Here is a 15419-nt window from a genome sequence, read left to right as displayed (position 1 = left end):
AGGACCTTTTACCCTCCACCCAGTCTCTCTCAATGGTTTCATCTCCCATAAGTAGAGTACAATAACAGAACTGGGAGACAGACATTGGTACTACTCATCTGGGTAGTCCTCTGTCATTTGTGACACATGTAGGTGCATGCGACCACTCCTACAATCAGGAAGCAGAACTGCTCCATCCCCACAAAGATCTCCCTGGTGCTATCCCTTTACTCACACTCACCTTCCTCTCCCACCACCCCTCAACCCTGGCAACCACTAATCTGTTTTCTATCTCTACACTTGTTTCATTTTGTGATTGTTATATAAATGCAATCCAACAGACATTTTCCCTCCACAGAAATCCCTTGAGATCCACACAAACTGCTGCATGTATCAATAGCTGGTAGTTTTTATTGCTGTACCTTGGGGATTTGGTACCATACTCTTTGACCACAGTTTAACTGTTTATGAATTGAGGGACATATAGTTGTTTCCAAGTCATGGCTAGAACAAATAAAGCTTAGTGAATATTTGTGTACAGGTGTTTGGGTGAACATGTGTTTTTATTTCTCTGGGATAAATTCCCAAGAGTGCAACTGAGGATCATGTAGTAGTTATATGTTTGCTTTTTAAAGAATCTGCCAAATTATTTTCCTAAGTGGCTGTACTATTTTACAGTTTATAGTCATGGGTGGTAGAAGAGGATGGTGAGTGTGAATAAAGGGATAGCACCAGGGAGATCTTTGTGGCAATGGAGCAGTTCTGTTTCCTGACCAGAGGGATGGTTACATGCATCTGCATGTGTCACAAATGACAGAGGACTACACATATGCATTGTACCAATTTCACTGGCAATGCATAGGAAATTCAGGTTCTTTGCATCCTCAGTAGCTTTTAGTATTGTCACTACTTTTAATTTTAGGTGTTTTGATAGAGGCACAGGGATGTCTCGTCATGGTCTTAATTGGCACTTCTGATGACTCATGATGTTGAACGTCTTTCCATATGCTTATCTGCTAACCATATATCCATATATTCAAATGTCTTCTGTCCTTTGCCATTTTCTAATTGGATGGATAATTATATTTATAATGAATATATCAATATTAATACATTATGCAATATAATGAATTATAAGAAATACATATTTGGACATTCAGATGAACAAATATATATTTCCAAGGTATATTTGGTTTTCACCTACAGTTCCCAAAAACAGTTCAGAGCCTTAAAGGTGTAACAGTCTTTTGTCATGTTAATGAGAGACTTCTGAACCCCACCCAAGGGTCAGAGATGCAAGGAGAGGGGGACTGGAGGTTGAATCAGCCAATGGCCAATGATTCAGTCAGTCATGACTGCAATGAAGCCCTCACAAAAACACCTGAGAAGAGCCATTCACTCTCTTGAATCCTGTTTCTTCCTTGGAGAGGGCTTCCATGCTTGGGAACCAAAATGCTTCCACATGCCACCAGGCCAGGCCCTTAACTCCATGAGGATAGAAGCTCCTTTATTTGGGATCCTGCCCTATGTATCTCTTCATCAGGCTGTTAACACCATATCCTTTATGGATTCTTTTATTAAACTGGGAAATGTGTCTCCCTGAGTTCTGTGAGCCACTCTAGCAAACAAATCAAACCTAAGGGGAGGTTGCTGGAACCTCCAATCTGTAGTTGGTAGATCAGAAGCACAGGTAACTGCCTGGGACTTGAGACTGGTGTCTGGAGTGGGGACTAGAGGGCAGTTTTATAGTGTGGAACCCTTAACCTGGGGAATCTGGAGCTGTCCCCAGGCAGGAAGCATCAGAATTGAGCTGAGTTCTTGAATAACCTGCTGGTGTTCAAGAATTACTTAGTGTTGTGCATGGGAACCCCCCCACCCTCTGTCTCTCACACACACACTCATTGGAATTGGGTCTGGAAACACAAAAGGAGTTTCTTTGGAATACATGTTATTATTACCTAAAGTCTATGGTTTTTGACAAATGTCTAATGACATGTATACACCATTTCAGTATCATACAGAATAATTTCACTGCCCTAAAAATCCCCTGTACCCCACTTACTTATCACTCCTACCCTCCACCCCGGCTCTGGGCAAACTCTGATCTTTTTACTGTCTCCATAGTTCATTCTGCTTTCTCCAGAGTGTCATATAGATGTACTCATACAGTATGTAGACCTTTTAGATCGGCTACCTTCGCTTAGTATTATACACTAAAGGTTCCTCTATGTCTTTTAGAGGCCTTATAGCTCTTTTTCAAAAATCACTGAACAGTATTCTTTTGTTTGGAGGCACCACAGTTTATTTATTCACCATTTGAAAGACATTAAGGTTCTGCACTCCTGAAGTGGGGGTTTTCCAACACTATCAAGCAATTCACTCAGTTCTGACATTATCTACCTGGAGATAGCATCAGATCCCACAGGTTAAGGGTCAGTCCTGCAAGAGTGACCCCCACTTCAGACGCCAACTGCAAGTCCAGGTTGTCACCTGGGCTTCTGAGCAACTGCTTTAGGTCAAAGGTTCCAGTGGCCTCCTCCTTGGGTTCACTTGTCTAGAGTGGCTCAGAGAACTCAGATAAATATTTCACTTACTAGATCACCAGTTTGTTGTAAAAGAATATAACTCAGAAACAGCCAGATGGATGAGATGCAGAAAGCAATGTATGGGGAAGAATGAGGAGTTTCCATGTCTTCTCCTAGCACACACTCTTCCTACATCTCTACATGTTCAACAACCTGGAAGCTCTCTGAACCCCATTCTTTTGGATTCTTACAGAAGGTTCATTACATAGGCCTGATTAAACCATTGATCATTGGTGATTGAGCTCAATCTCCAGCCCCTCTCTCTTCCCCAGAGGTCAGGAGGGTGGGACTGAAAAGTTCTAACCCTCGAATCACATGATTGTTTCCCTTGGCAACTCACCCCCATCTTAGGTAACCCAGGGGCTTTCTAGAAGCCACCTCATTAATATAACAAAAGAATCTTGTTGCTGTAATCACTTAGGAAATTCCTAGAGTTTTTGGAGCTCTGTGCCAGAAAAGGGGAGGAAGACCAAATATATATTTGTTATTATAAATCACAGTATCACAGATACCTTGGATGCTTCCAAGTTTTGGCAATTCTGTAAAAAGTGCTATTAACATTCATGTGCAGGTTTTTGTTTGGACATAAGTTTTCCATTCATTTGGGTAAGTAAAAAGGAGCACATACAATTTCTGGATCAAAAGTGAGTTTTATAAGTTTATAAAATAAGAGTATAGTTTTATAAGAAATCTCCAAATTCTCCTCCAAAGTAGCTGTACCATTTTGCACTTCCTCAATGAGAATTCCTGTTTTTCCATGTCCTTACCAGTATTTGAGGATGTAAGTGTTTTGGATTTTAGCCATTCTAATAGGTGTTTAGTGGTATCTTAATGTTGCTTTAATTTGAAATTCCCTAATGAGCATGTAATGTTGAAGATCATTTTATATGCTTATTTCACATTTGAACATCTTCTTTGGTGAGTTGTCAGTTCAGATCTGCTGTCTACATTTTAATTGGATTGCTTATAGTTTATTATTGTTGAGTTGTAAGTGTTCTTTGTATATCTTGGATACCAGTCCTTTATCAAGAGATGTGTACTGAAATATTTTTCTCCCAGTCAGTGTGTCAGTCCGGGGAAAGGAAATCCCGGGGCAAAATACCCCTAAAAACCAAAATCAGTCAAAGGGAGAAATAAAGTTTAAAACCCGTTTATTTCTCACAAACTGCAGTCCCAGTCTGTCTTTCTTCTCTGCTCTAGCAGCAATCACCGGCCTTCCCCCTCACCTCTCAGATACAGATAAGCCCTCTGTTGTTGCCAGGTAATCACCCATAGATATGGAGATGAACTTCTCCACCCCTGAGGAAAGATGCAAATGTACTAAAGCCATACTTCTTTCCACCTCTGAACGCCTATTGATATGAAAACATACTAAAACCAGGCAAGATATTCTGGAAAAGTTACAATTTTACCCACACAGTGACTTGTCATTTTGTTCACAGAGTAGAAGTATCATTTACAGAGCAGAAGTTTTAAATTATAATGAAGTTCATCTTATTTTTTTTCTTCCATGAATTTTTCTTTCATGGATCATACCTTTCATATTTTAGCTAAGAAGCTTTGACCAAATCTTAGATTCATCTGCATTTTCTCCTATTTTTATCTTCTAGGAGTTTTATAGTTCTGCATTTTACATTTAGGTCTATAAATCATTTTGAGTTAATTTTTGTGAAAGGTATAAGATGTAGGACTTTCGTCTATTAACCTTTTATCCTAAACCTTGTTACAATTGTTTATTAGTTCTAGGAGCTTTTTGGTTTTGTAACTCTGTGGGGAAAATCCCAGAGTAAAGTACCTTTGAAACCGGTATCAGTCAAAGGGAGAAATAAAGTGGGAGAAAACCGTTTATTTTGTACAAGCTGTCATCCCGCGTCTCTCTCTTGACGCAGCTGCAGAAGAAGAGGCCCCACCCAACCTCTCTGGTCCAGATATGTCCTCACTTGCCCTTGTAATTACCTATTGATATGGAAATGAACTACTTATCTCCACCCCTTGCTAACACCTACTGATATGGAGATACACTAATGCCAGGCAAGACATTCTGGAAATATTGTGATTTTGCCCACAGTTTTTTATTTTGATTTTGCCTTATTCATTAGGATTTCTATATGGAAACTCATGTCATCTGCAAACAGATAGTTTTATGTCTTTCCAATCTGTATCTTTTATTTCCTTTTCTTAACTTCTTGCTCTGGCTAGAATTTCTAGTTGAAAAGCAGTGGTGAGAGTGGACGTTGTTGCTTTGTTCTGAATTGTAAGGGAAATATATGTAGATTTTCATCATTAAATATGATGTTAGCTGAAGGTTTTATATAGATGTACTTTATCAAGTTGAGAAAGTTTCTCTCTATTCCTTGAATTATAAGTTTTTTATCATGAAAACAATCTTTATTGATTGATATGATTGTGTGGTCTACTTTTTCTGTCTGGATTAAGGTGAATTACATTGATTGAATTTCAAATATTGAATCATCTTTGCATCCTTGGGATAAACTCACTTGTTCATATTGTATAACTCCTTTTATATATTGCTAGAGTCTAAATAATATTTAAATTTTTTCCTCCTATATTCATGAGTGATATTGGTTTGTGGCTTTCCCTTTTTACTTTCTTGTTCTGATTTTGATATTAGCTTAATTCTGACTTCATAAAATGACTTGGGATGTGTTTCCTTCCTCTGCTGTTTTCTGGAAGAGATTATATAGAGTGGATGTAAATTCTTCTTTAAATAAATTTGGTATTATTTTTCAACAAAACCACCTGAGAAAGATATTTAGGGTTTAAAATTATGAATCAATATCTTTAATAGGTATAGGTCTATTCAAATGATTTATTGCACTGGGCTTATTGTTAGTTTGGGATTTTTTTTTTTCAATTTTTTAATTTTATAGTTTGTTTTGTTTTTGTTTGTTTCACTGTTTGTGTGTCTACCTTGCAAGAGCCCACAGAGGTGAGCGACACTATCTGCAGCCTAATTTAAAACAGGAGAGGGATTAAACACTAAATATACAAAAATAAAACTTTTAGCTTACTTATAAAACTAGGAAGAATTTTGCTGAAACATGTCAGTTAAATTGGTCTGCAAAATAACAAATATTTTGAACATTGTGTACACTACCAAAAGAGCTAGTCAGGAAATTTTCAAGTCATAATCCACTGGACAGACAAGAAACAAGTCACTTCTTAAACTGAAGTCAGAAGAGCACTGTAAAAGTAAAAATATTGCCATTGTTCTCAGGAACCTACTGATAAGCCCTACAAGTTCTGAAAGCCTTTTCAATAAAATGAACCATGATTCCTGGGCAAGCTCCTTGCTTAAGTAGCAAGTAACTTTTGAAGCTGGACTTCTCAATCTGTGGACAGAAGCAAGTTGTATTGGCAGCACTGTTCCGTTTTGAAAATCATGTTCGGAATGGAAGACAGTCCAGCAGTTACCTTCTTTCATGCAACATTGCTTGTGGAGCTACGAGTCTGCAAATCTGAGCAGGTACAACTCTCAGCTGCTAAACCAGAAACAGATTAAGGGGAAGAGAAGGAAATGAAGGCAAACGTTTAGGTTTACACATGCAATCCTGGATAAAATATCAAGGGTTTGTGGAGTAGAAATGGACAATATGCAAAAATGAGGTAACCAGACATCAGGAATGTTGGAAATTTAAGATGCTTGTACCACAACTGAATAGAGCTTTCTACATGTGGCTGCAGGAGATTCTGCTTGGGATCACTTCATTTGGAACTCACTTCTGAGTAGCACCCCTAGACATTCCTATTCCTGGCACATCTAAACTCCTGAATAATCATAACTATTACAATGATGCCTCTGACACCTCCAAGATTCTGTAAGTTCTTCCAAATCCAAGAAAGGTCATGTAATGCCTGGTATTATTTTGGCATTAACCTCTAATAATTATTTAAAAATTGGTAATCCGTATTTGGGCTTGATAATGGCTGTCTCTATTAATTGTATTGTTTTATTAACTAGATCATCCCATTCTTCCAATAAGATTAGTGGTGAGAGCTTATCATACAACCAGAACCAAAATGGGGGCAATCGGTTCTTGGAATCTAATCACTCACAATGAAATATCCCACTGACTCTGATGCAAGATCAGCAGAGGGTTTCAAAGCAACCTTCACCTCACAGAGTTACATTCTCATGAAGACCACATAACCAAACCCTTAGATATTTGCAGATCAGAATCACTTTTCTTCTAGCTAGCCCTCTACTTGCTGCCTCTCTTCTCTAAGCATTTGTCCAACTTTGGTTGGCTGTTGAGTTTCAGTGGAAGAATTCCAATTCTGCCTCCCGGCCTCTCTGTTAGGGACTTGGCAATGGAAGGCAGTGCAGTTCTTTCTGGCCATCTGCTGGGCATGGGACCCCAGGCTTCTTGGGTTAAGTTCGACTGGCAATTTTAAAGAACTCTTCTGTAGCATCAAGAGCAATGAGACGGTCCACAACGAAGAGGTATCTCTTCGAGAGCTCCCAGCTGGTTGGAAAAGTATTGGTTTCTTCAGCCAATTTTAACAGTATCTCCTGAGCTTTCGTTGTGTTTTTAGAATCACTGATGGTGCTCAGTTTAGTCACTGACAACAAAGAGTCTGCTTCCTTTTGAAAACCTAACTCTTCTAAAATGCGTTTCCATCTATTCCTCACTTCCCTTCGGATCTGCCACAGGACGTGGATGTCGTAGGTGAGCTTTTGCACTCTCTGAATCTTTGACCTGCTGATTACGAACGACTATTAAATTGTACAGGGTTCTGTCGTCGTCTGCCTCTGTATGGGACATGTCATGAGGAGTACTCCACAAGTTCTTTTCATCATCCCTCGCCAGAGTTGCTCCAAATGAAGGATATGGATTGCTAGCACTGACCAGCAGCTCCTTCTCGGGCGCGGCGGGCTCCTCTAGGCACTGGCACGGGCAGCAGCCACACACGGTCCTCAGCCAGTGCCTTAGCCCCATGGAGAGCAAGGGGCCCCGCTGGAGCCTGGAGGCTCTGAGGAAGCCGCCGCGGAGAGCGAGCGCGGCAGGGCACGGCCGGAGGGCCGGCGTCCAGGCGCGGCGACAGTCGCGGCCCCGGCGTCGCGGGCTGGTCCGTGCGCATCATGCCGCGGCCTGGGACCCGGGCGAGGCCGGAGGCGCCTCCACGGCCCCGGGGCTGCACAGTCACACTCTGGCCTCCGCTTAGTTTGGGATTTTTTGAGTGACTGGGATTTCATTCAAGTTTTTAACAATTTGGATAGTTCTTTGTATTATATTCTTTTTTTTTTATATATATATTATTTTATTGAAGTATAGTTGATATACAATATTATATTGGTTTCAAGTATGCAACATACTGATTCAACAGTTATACACATCATTAAATCCTCACGCCCAGCTAGTGCAGTTACTATCTTTTAACATAGAAAGATGTTACAGACCTATTGACTATATTCTCTATGCTGTACTTTCATCCCTGTGACTAATTTATATTATGATTGAGATTTTGTTTCTCTTTATCCCCTTCACCTGTTTCATCCACTCACCCCAACCCGTACGCCTACCCCATGATGACCACCAGCCACTTCTGTTTCTATGAGTCTACTGTTGTTTTGTTTTTAGATTCCACATATAAGTGAAATCTTGCGGCATTTGTTTTTGTCCACTTGGTGTACTTCCCTTAGTATAATACCCTCTAGGTCCATCTATCAAATGGTCCATCTATGTTGTTGCCATCTATGTTTCTTTCTTTTTTATGGCTGAATAATATTCCATTGTGTACATGTACCACTTCTTCTTTATCCATTCATCTACTGATGGACACTTTGGTTGCTTCCATATTTGGCTGTTGTAAATAATGTAGCAATAACACACAAGTACATACATCTTTTTGTATCAGAGATTTTGTTTTCCTCAGGTAAATTCTTAGAAGTGGACTTCTGGGTTGTATGATATTTCTATTTTTAGTTTTTTGAGAAACTTCTTACTGCTTTCCATGTGGCTATACCACTTTACATTCCCACCAACAGTGCAAAAGGTTTTCCTTTTCTCCACATCTTTCCCAATATCCATAACATAACTTGCTGGAATTGCTGAAATTTCCTCTCTTTGGGACAGTGACCTTTCTGACTGGTGTGAAGTGATATCTCATTGTGGTTTTGATTTGCATTTCCCTCATGATTAATAATATGGAGCATCATTTCATGTGCCTATGGGCTATCTATATTTCTTTGGGAAAATGTCTGTTCAGGTCCTCTATCCATTTTTTAATTGGATTGTTTGGGTTTTTTTTCATGTTGAGTCATAGGAGTGCTTTATGTATTTTGGACATTAACCCCTTATCAGATAAATCATTTATGGATATACTCTTCCATATTGTAGGTTGTCTTTTTGTTTTATTGACAGTAGTGTCCTTTGCTGTATAGAGCATTTTAGCTTGATGTAGTCCCACTTGATCATTTTTGCTTTTGTTTCCCCTATCTGGGGAGACATGTCCAGAAAAAATTGCTCATGCTTGCATTCAAAAGATTTTTGCCTATGTTTTCTCCCAAGAGTTTTATAGTTTCATATCTTATATTTTGGTCTTTAATCCATTTTGGGTTTATTTTTGTATATGGAGTTAGACACTAATCCAGATTCATTCTCTTGTATGTAGCTGTCCAGTTTTCCCAACACCAGTTATTGAAGAGACTGTTTTTCTATATTCATGTCTCCTTTATTATATATTATTTGCATATATGTGTGGGTTTATTTCTGGGCTCTCTATTCTGTTCCATTGATCTATGAGTCTGTTCTTGTGGCAGTACCATACTGTTTTGATTACTATAGCTTTGTAGTATAGCAGGGAGTGTGATACCCCAAGCTTTGTTCTTTCTCAAAACTGCTTTGACTATTTGGGGTCTTTTATGATTCCATATTTATGATTATTTTCTCTAGTTCTTTAAAAGAGGCCATTGGTATTTTGATAGGGATTGCATTGAATCTATAAATTGTGTTGGCTATTTTGATAATAGTATTTCTTCCTATCCATGAGCATGGCACAGATTTCCATTTGTGTCTTCTTCAATTTCTTTCATCAGTGTCATAGCTTTCAAAGTATAGGTATTTCACCTCTTTGGTTAAGTTTATTCTTGGATATTTTATTCTTTTTGATACAATAGTGAGTGGAATTGTTTTTCTGATTTCTCTTTCTGCTAGTTCATTGCTAGTATATAGGAATGCAACAGATTTTTGTGCATTGATTTTGTATCCTGCAAATTTTCTAAAGCCAGTTATTAGTTCTAATAGTTTTTGGGTGGAGTCTTAGGGTTTATAGTATCATGTCATCTGCAAATAGTGACAGTTTTACTCTCTCCTTACTAGTTTGGATACCTTTTATCTATTTTTCTCATCTTATTGCTATGGCTAGGACCCAGTACTATGTTCAATTAAAGTAGTCAGAGTGGGTGTCCATGTCTTGTTTGTGATCTTAGAGAAAAAGCTTTCACTTTTCACCATTAAATGTGATGTTAGCTGTAGGTTTGTCATATATGGACTTTATTATGTTGAAGTATGTTCACTCTATATTCATTTTGTTGACAGTTTTTCTCATGAGAGGTTGTTGAATTTTCTCATTATCAGTATCTGTTAAGATGATCATGTTTTTATGTTTCCTTTTGTTAATATGGTGTATCATATTGGTTGACTTATAAATGTTGTACCATCCTTACATCCCTGGAATAAATCCCACTTGCTTGTAATGGATTATCTTCTTGATGTATTTTTCAATTCAGTTTGCTAATATTTTGTTGAGGGTTTTTTTCGTGTATTGGTCTGTAATTTTTTTGTATTATCTTTGTCTGGTTTTTGTATTAGAGTAGTACTGGCCTTAGAATGAGCTTAGAAGTATTCCCTCCTCTTCTCTTTTTTGGCATTTTTAAAGAAGGATGGTATTTACTCTTCTTCAAATATTTGGTAGGATTCACCTGTGAAGCTGTCTGATATTGGACTTCTGTTTTTAGGAGTTTTTTTTTTATTACCAGTTCAATTTTGTTACTGGTTATTGGTCTGTTCAGATTTTCTGTTTCTGTCAATCTTGGAAGTTTTTCTGGGTCAGTCTTGGAAGTTTGTACATTTCTAGGAATTTTTCATTTCTTCTAGTTGTACAATTCACAGACATATAATTTTTCATAGAATTGTCTCACAATTCTTTGTATTTCTGTGTGATCAGTTGTAACTTCTCCTTTTTCATTTCTGATTTTGTTTGTGTTCTCCCTCTTTTTTTTAAGTCTGGCTAGTGATTTGTCTATTTTATCTTCTTGAGGAACAAGTTCTTGGTTTCACTTATTTTTTTCAATTACTTTCTTATTCTATTTTCTGTATTATATCCCTCTTCCTACTAATGTTGGCTTTCATTTGTTCTACTTGTTCTAGTTTCTTTAGTTACAAGTTTAGACTATTTATTTGGGATCTTGTTTGTTGAGGTAGGCTTTTATTGCTATATACTTCCTACTTGGAACTGCTTTTGCATCATCCCACAAATTTTAGACCATTGTATTTTTGTTTTCATTTTCTCCATGTATTGCTTGGTTTCCTCTTTTATTTATTTACAGATCAATTGATTATTTGAAGTGTGTGGTTTTTTTTTTTTTTTTGGTTTTCTTTTTCATGTAATTGATTCCTAGTTTCATTCAATTGAGATCTGAAAAGGTACTTGATAGATTTTCAACATTTTGAATTTACTGAGGTTCTTTTTGTGTCCTGATATGTGATCTGGAGACCATTTTATATGCACTTTAGAAAAATGTGTATCCTGCTGCTTTTGGGTGAAATGCTCTGCATATATCTGTTAAGTCTGTTTGATCTAATGTGTTGTTCAGTGCCTGTTTCCTTATTTATTTTCTGAATGGGTAATCTGTCCATTGATGTGAGTGGGGTGTTAAAATCCCTTCATAGGATTGTGTTGATTTCTATTTCTCCCTTTAGTTCTGTTAGTGTTTGTTTTATAAATATAGATGTTGGGTGCATAGATATTTATGATTGTTATATCCTCTTGTTGGACTGATCCCTTTATCATTATGTAATGTCTTTGTGGATTGTTACTTTTTGTTTTGAGGTCTGTTTTGTCTGATATATATATTGCTACTCCTGCTTTTTTCTCCCTTTTATTTAAATGAAATATTTTTTTCTATCCCTTCACTTTCTATCTATGTATATATTTATGTTTGAAATGAGTCTCTTGTAGGCAGTATATAGAATATGGATGGATCTTGTTTCTTTATCCATTCTGCCACCTTATGTCTTTTGATTGGTGCATTTAGTCCATTTACATTTAAGGTAATTATTGATAGGTATGTATTTATTGCCATTTCAGTAGTTGTTTTCTGGTGTTTTTTGTAGTTCCTCTTTGTTCCATTTTTCCTCTATTCTACTGTTCTCCTGTTATTTGATGGTCTTCTTTAGGTTATGCTTGGATTTCTTTTTTTTTTTTAATTTTATTTTGGTATCATTAATCTACAATTACATGAAGGACATTATTTTTACTAGGCTACCCCCTTCACCAAGTCCCCCCCACATCCCCATTCACAGTCACTGTCCATCAACATAGTAAGATGCTGTAAAATCACTACTTGTCTTTTCTGTGTTGCACAGCCCTCCCCATGCCCCCCCCACACTATACATCCTAATCATAATGCCCCCTTTCTTTTTTTCCTGCCCTTATCCCTCCCTTCCCACCCGTCCTCCCCAGTCCCTTTCCCTTTGATAACTATTAGTCCATTCTTGGATTTCTTTTTTAAAAAATTTTTGTTTATCTATTATAGGTCTTAGGTTTGTGATTACCATAAGGTTCGTAGAGAGTTTACTAAATGTATACAGTCTATACTAAGTTGATGGTTGTTCTATTTTAAACACATCTAAAAGTGCTACTTTTTTATTTTTCTTCCTCCATACTTTATGTATAATCTGTCATAATCTGTATCTTTTGTGTATGCCTTGACTGATTTGTACACCATTTTACTACTTTTTTTTAAACTGCATACTTACTTAGTAATTGGTCTACTACTTTTACTGTAGGCTTTTTCTCACTGATGAAAAATATTTAGTCTCAAGAATATTTCCATTTACAGGAGTCCCTTTAACATATCTTCTAAGGCCAGTTTAGTAGCTGTGAATTCTTTTAACCTTTGTTTATCTGGGAAACTTTTAATCTCACCTTCAATTCTGAATGATAACTTTGCTAGGCAGAGGATTCTTGGTCATAGGTTCTTTACTTTGAATTTGGTAAATATTTCATGCCACTCCCTTCTGGCCTGTTCTGTTGAGAAATCTGCTGATAGCCTTATAGAGTTTCCCTTATAGGTAACCATTTACCTCTCTCTTGTTTTTGAAATTCTCTCTTTACCTTTAATCTTTGCCATTTTAATTACTATATGTCTTGGTGTGGTCTTCCTGGGGTTCCTTTTGTTAGGGGCTCTCCATGCTTCCAGGATCTGGGTGTCTATTTCCTTTCCCAAACTGGGGGAGTTTTGAGCTATTGTTTCTTCAAAGGTACTTCCTACTCCTTTGTCTCTTTCTTCTCCTTCTGGGACCCCTCTAGGGGGAATATTGTTTTGTTTAGAGTTGTCACACAGTTCTCTTAGCATCTTCTCATTCTTAGAAATCGTTTTTTCCCTGTGCTCCTGAGCTTGGTGGTTTTCCTGTTCTCTAATTTTCATCTCATTGATTGTCTCCTCTACTTTCAGAAGTTGACTAGTAATTCCTTTTACTGTATTTTTCATTTCAGTTCTTGTATTCTTCAACTCTGAGTGGCTCTTCAAATTTTCTGTCTCTTTGTTGAAGTTCTCCCTGGGATCATCACTTCTTTTCCCCCAATCAGTGAGCATATTTTTTACTGTTACTTGAAATCTTTATCAAGAAGATTGCTAATCTCTACTTCATATAGCCCTTTTCCCCAGTGTCTTGTGTTTTTTGGGACATATTCCTCTGCCTTCTCATTTTTATCTGGGTTTCTTTGTTTCTCCTTTTGTGTTAGATAGATCAGTTTTGCCTTCTGATCTAGAAAGCAATGGCTTTATGAAGAAGGCACCCTGTGGTGCCCAGAAGCTCAAGACTCTTTGCTCACCAGCACCTGGTTCTCTTTTGTGGCTGAGCTTTTGTTCTGTTGGTGCCCTGTGGAGGGGACCACCTTTCTGCCTGTTTGCCAGCAGTGGCTGCTCTTCACAGCTCACCTCTGTGTGGCCTTTGTATGAAGTGAGGTGCTTCTTCTGGAATTCATTTTGGGCAGGCCACCCTTTGCCTGACTGTCAGCAGTGGCAGCCCACTGCCGGGCCAAGTGGGCAGGGTGGAGCAAGTACACGGGAAGTTCCACCATGGGGCTGAGCTGCCATCAAAGGGGTTGGGGCATTTGGAGTTGACCATGAATTCCCAACTAGTTGGGCTGTGGAAGGTTTGGGGAAATGTCTCCCTGCCCTTTCTCCTCCAGAGAGAGCTCCCTCTGACCCCTGCACCCCAGTCCTCTGGCAGACTTCCATCTCCTGGTAAATCTTCCAAACTGCTCTCTCTGTGTTGGGTTTCAGCAGGACCAACAGAACGTGCCTGTCTTCCACAGCAACAGGAGTCTCAGCTCCCCAGAGTGCTCTGCTCTCCCTGTTGTCTAGCCTTGTTAATCACCAAAGCCCAGTGCAATGTGGACTCGTGTTCCCAGAGCAGATCTCCAGGGCCAGGTGTGCCAGATTCCTGAGTGCTTATACCTTCCCCACTCTGTTCCACTCCCTCCTGCTTGTGGGCTGGATGGGGGAAGAGCTTGGGTCCTGATCTGTGTGGCTCTGCCACTTTACACTTCTCTGTATGGTCTTCTCTTCTTCCCCAGTTGTAGGTGGTCTGTTCTGAAGTCTTCAGGTTGTTTTCAGGATTAGTTATATTTGCTGTAGTAGCTTCCTTGGAGTGTATGTGGGAGGAGGTTTTTGCCTTGCTTTCCTATTCTTCCATCTTTTCACAGGTTTCTGTTTATATTATATTCTTACCATCTTTTGGATGTGCTGGTTTTAGGATCCTTTGTGTCTTTCCTCTTTTTGTCTTTGAGAGTCTTGATAGAGTTTTTATATTTTTAAAGAACTTGATAGAGTTTTTATATTTTTCTAGAATTTGCATCTGATTCTCTTAATAGATTCTACTCTGATAAAATTTTCCAACTACCCATCTTTTTCATTGAACATATTAATCGTAATTATTTTAAAGTTTATCATCTACTAACTCCAGTATCTATACCTTGTTGCACCTATTTTCTATTTTTTTTTCTCTTGTGCTCCTAGTTCAGTTTCTTGACACACACACACACACACACACACACACACACACACACACACACACACACACATATATATATGGGCCAAGTGGGCAAGGTGGAGCAAGTACACAGGATATTTATATATATATGCATAACGTGTACATATGTGTATATATACAGTGTCAAACATAGTATATGAAATATTACAGGCTCTTTTGGGTAATGTCACTTTTCTCCAAGGAGTAATCGCTATATCCTTTGGCAGGCAGCCACAGACATGAAAGACCACTCAATCCAGTGGGAGTCTGAGCTTGCCCACAGCTGCACACTGACTATAGAACTGAGCACCTCCACTTTGCCCTCATTCCTGTGGTGTCACCCTCCTAATAGAAGGGTGCTTTCCAGGGCCCCTCTTCAGTGGCAGGTCTAAACACCAGTTTTTGTCTTCCCCATCCCTCAAACTGCTGCAAACTCGGCCCAGCTGTTATCTCTTGTTTTGCTTTGCTTCTTGGCCTCTTTCCCTCTCAGCTTAAGAAGTAGAATATACCTGAATGGGCAATGAGTGTAGGACAACAGGTGCAATTTCCAGCATTTCCCTTCCCTCTGGGA

General features: G+C 38.5%; 1 protein-coding gene and 1 pseudogene across 3 annotated transcripts in view; one reads left to right on the top strand and one right to left on the bottom strand.

Moving 5' to 3' along the window:
- The window catches only part of DDC (dopa decarboxylase), a 111451-nt gene that overhangs the window by 53650 nt on the left and 42382 nt on the right, over window positions 1-15419 (top strand). The gene's annotated exons all lie outside the window — the stretch shown is intronic.
- LOC108409733 (melanoregulin pseudogene) lies at window positions 5430-7525 on the bottom strand (annotated as a pseudogene).

The sequence above is a fragment of the Manis javanica genome, chromosome 6 (assembly GCF_040802235.1).
Source record: "Manis javanica isolate MJ-LG chromosome 6, MJ_LKY, whole genome shotgun sequence".
Classification (NCBI taxonomy): domain Eukaryota; kingdom Metazoa; phylum Chordata; class Mammalia; order Pholidota; family Manidae; genus Manis; species Manis javanica.
This window is presented reverse-complemented; position numbering and strand designations above follow the sequence as displayed.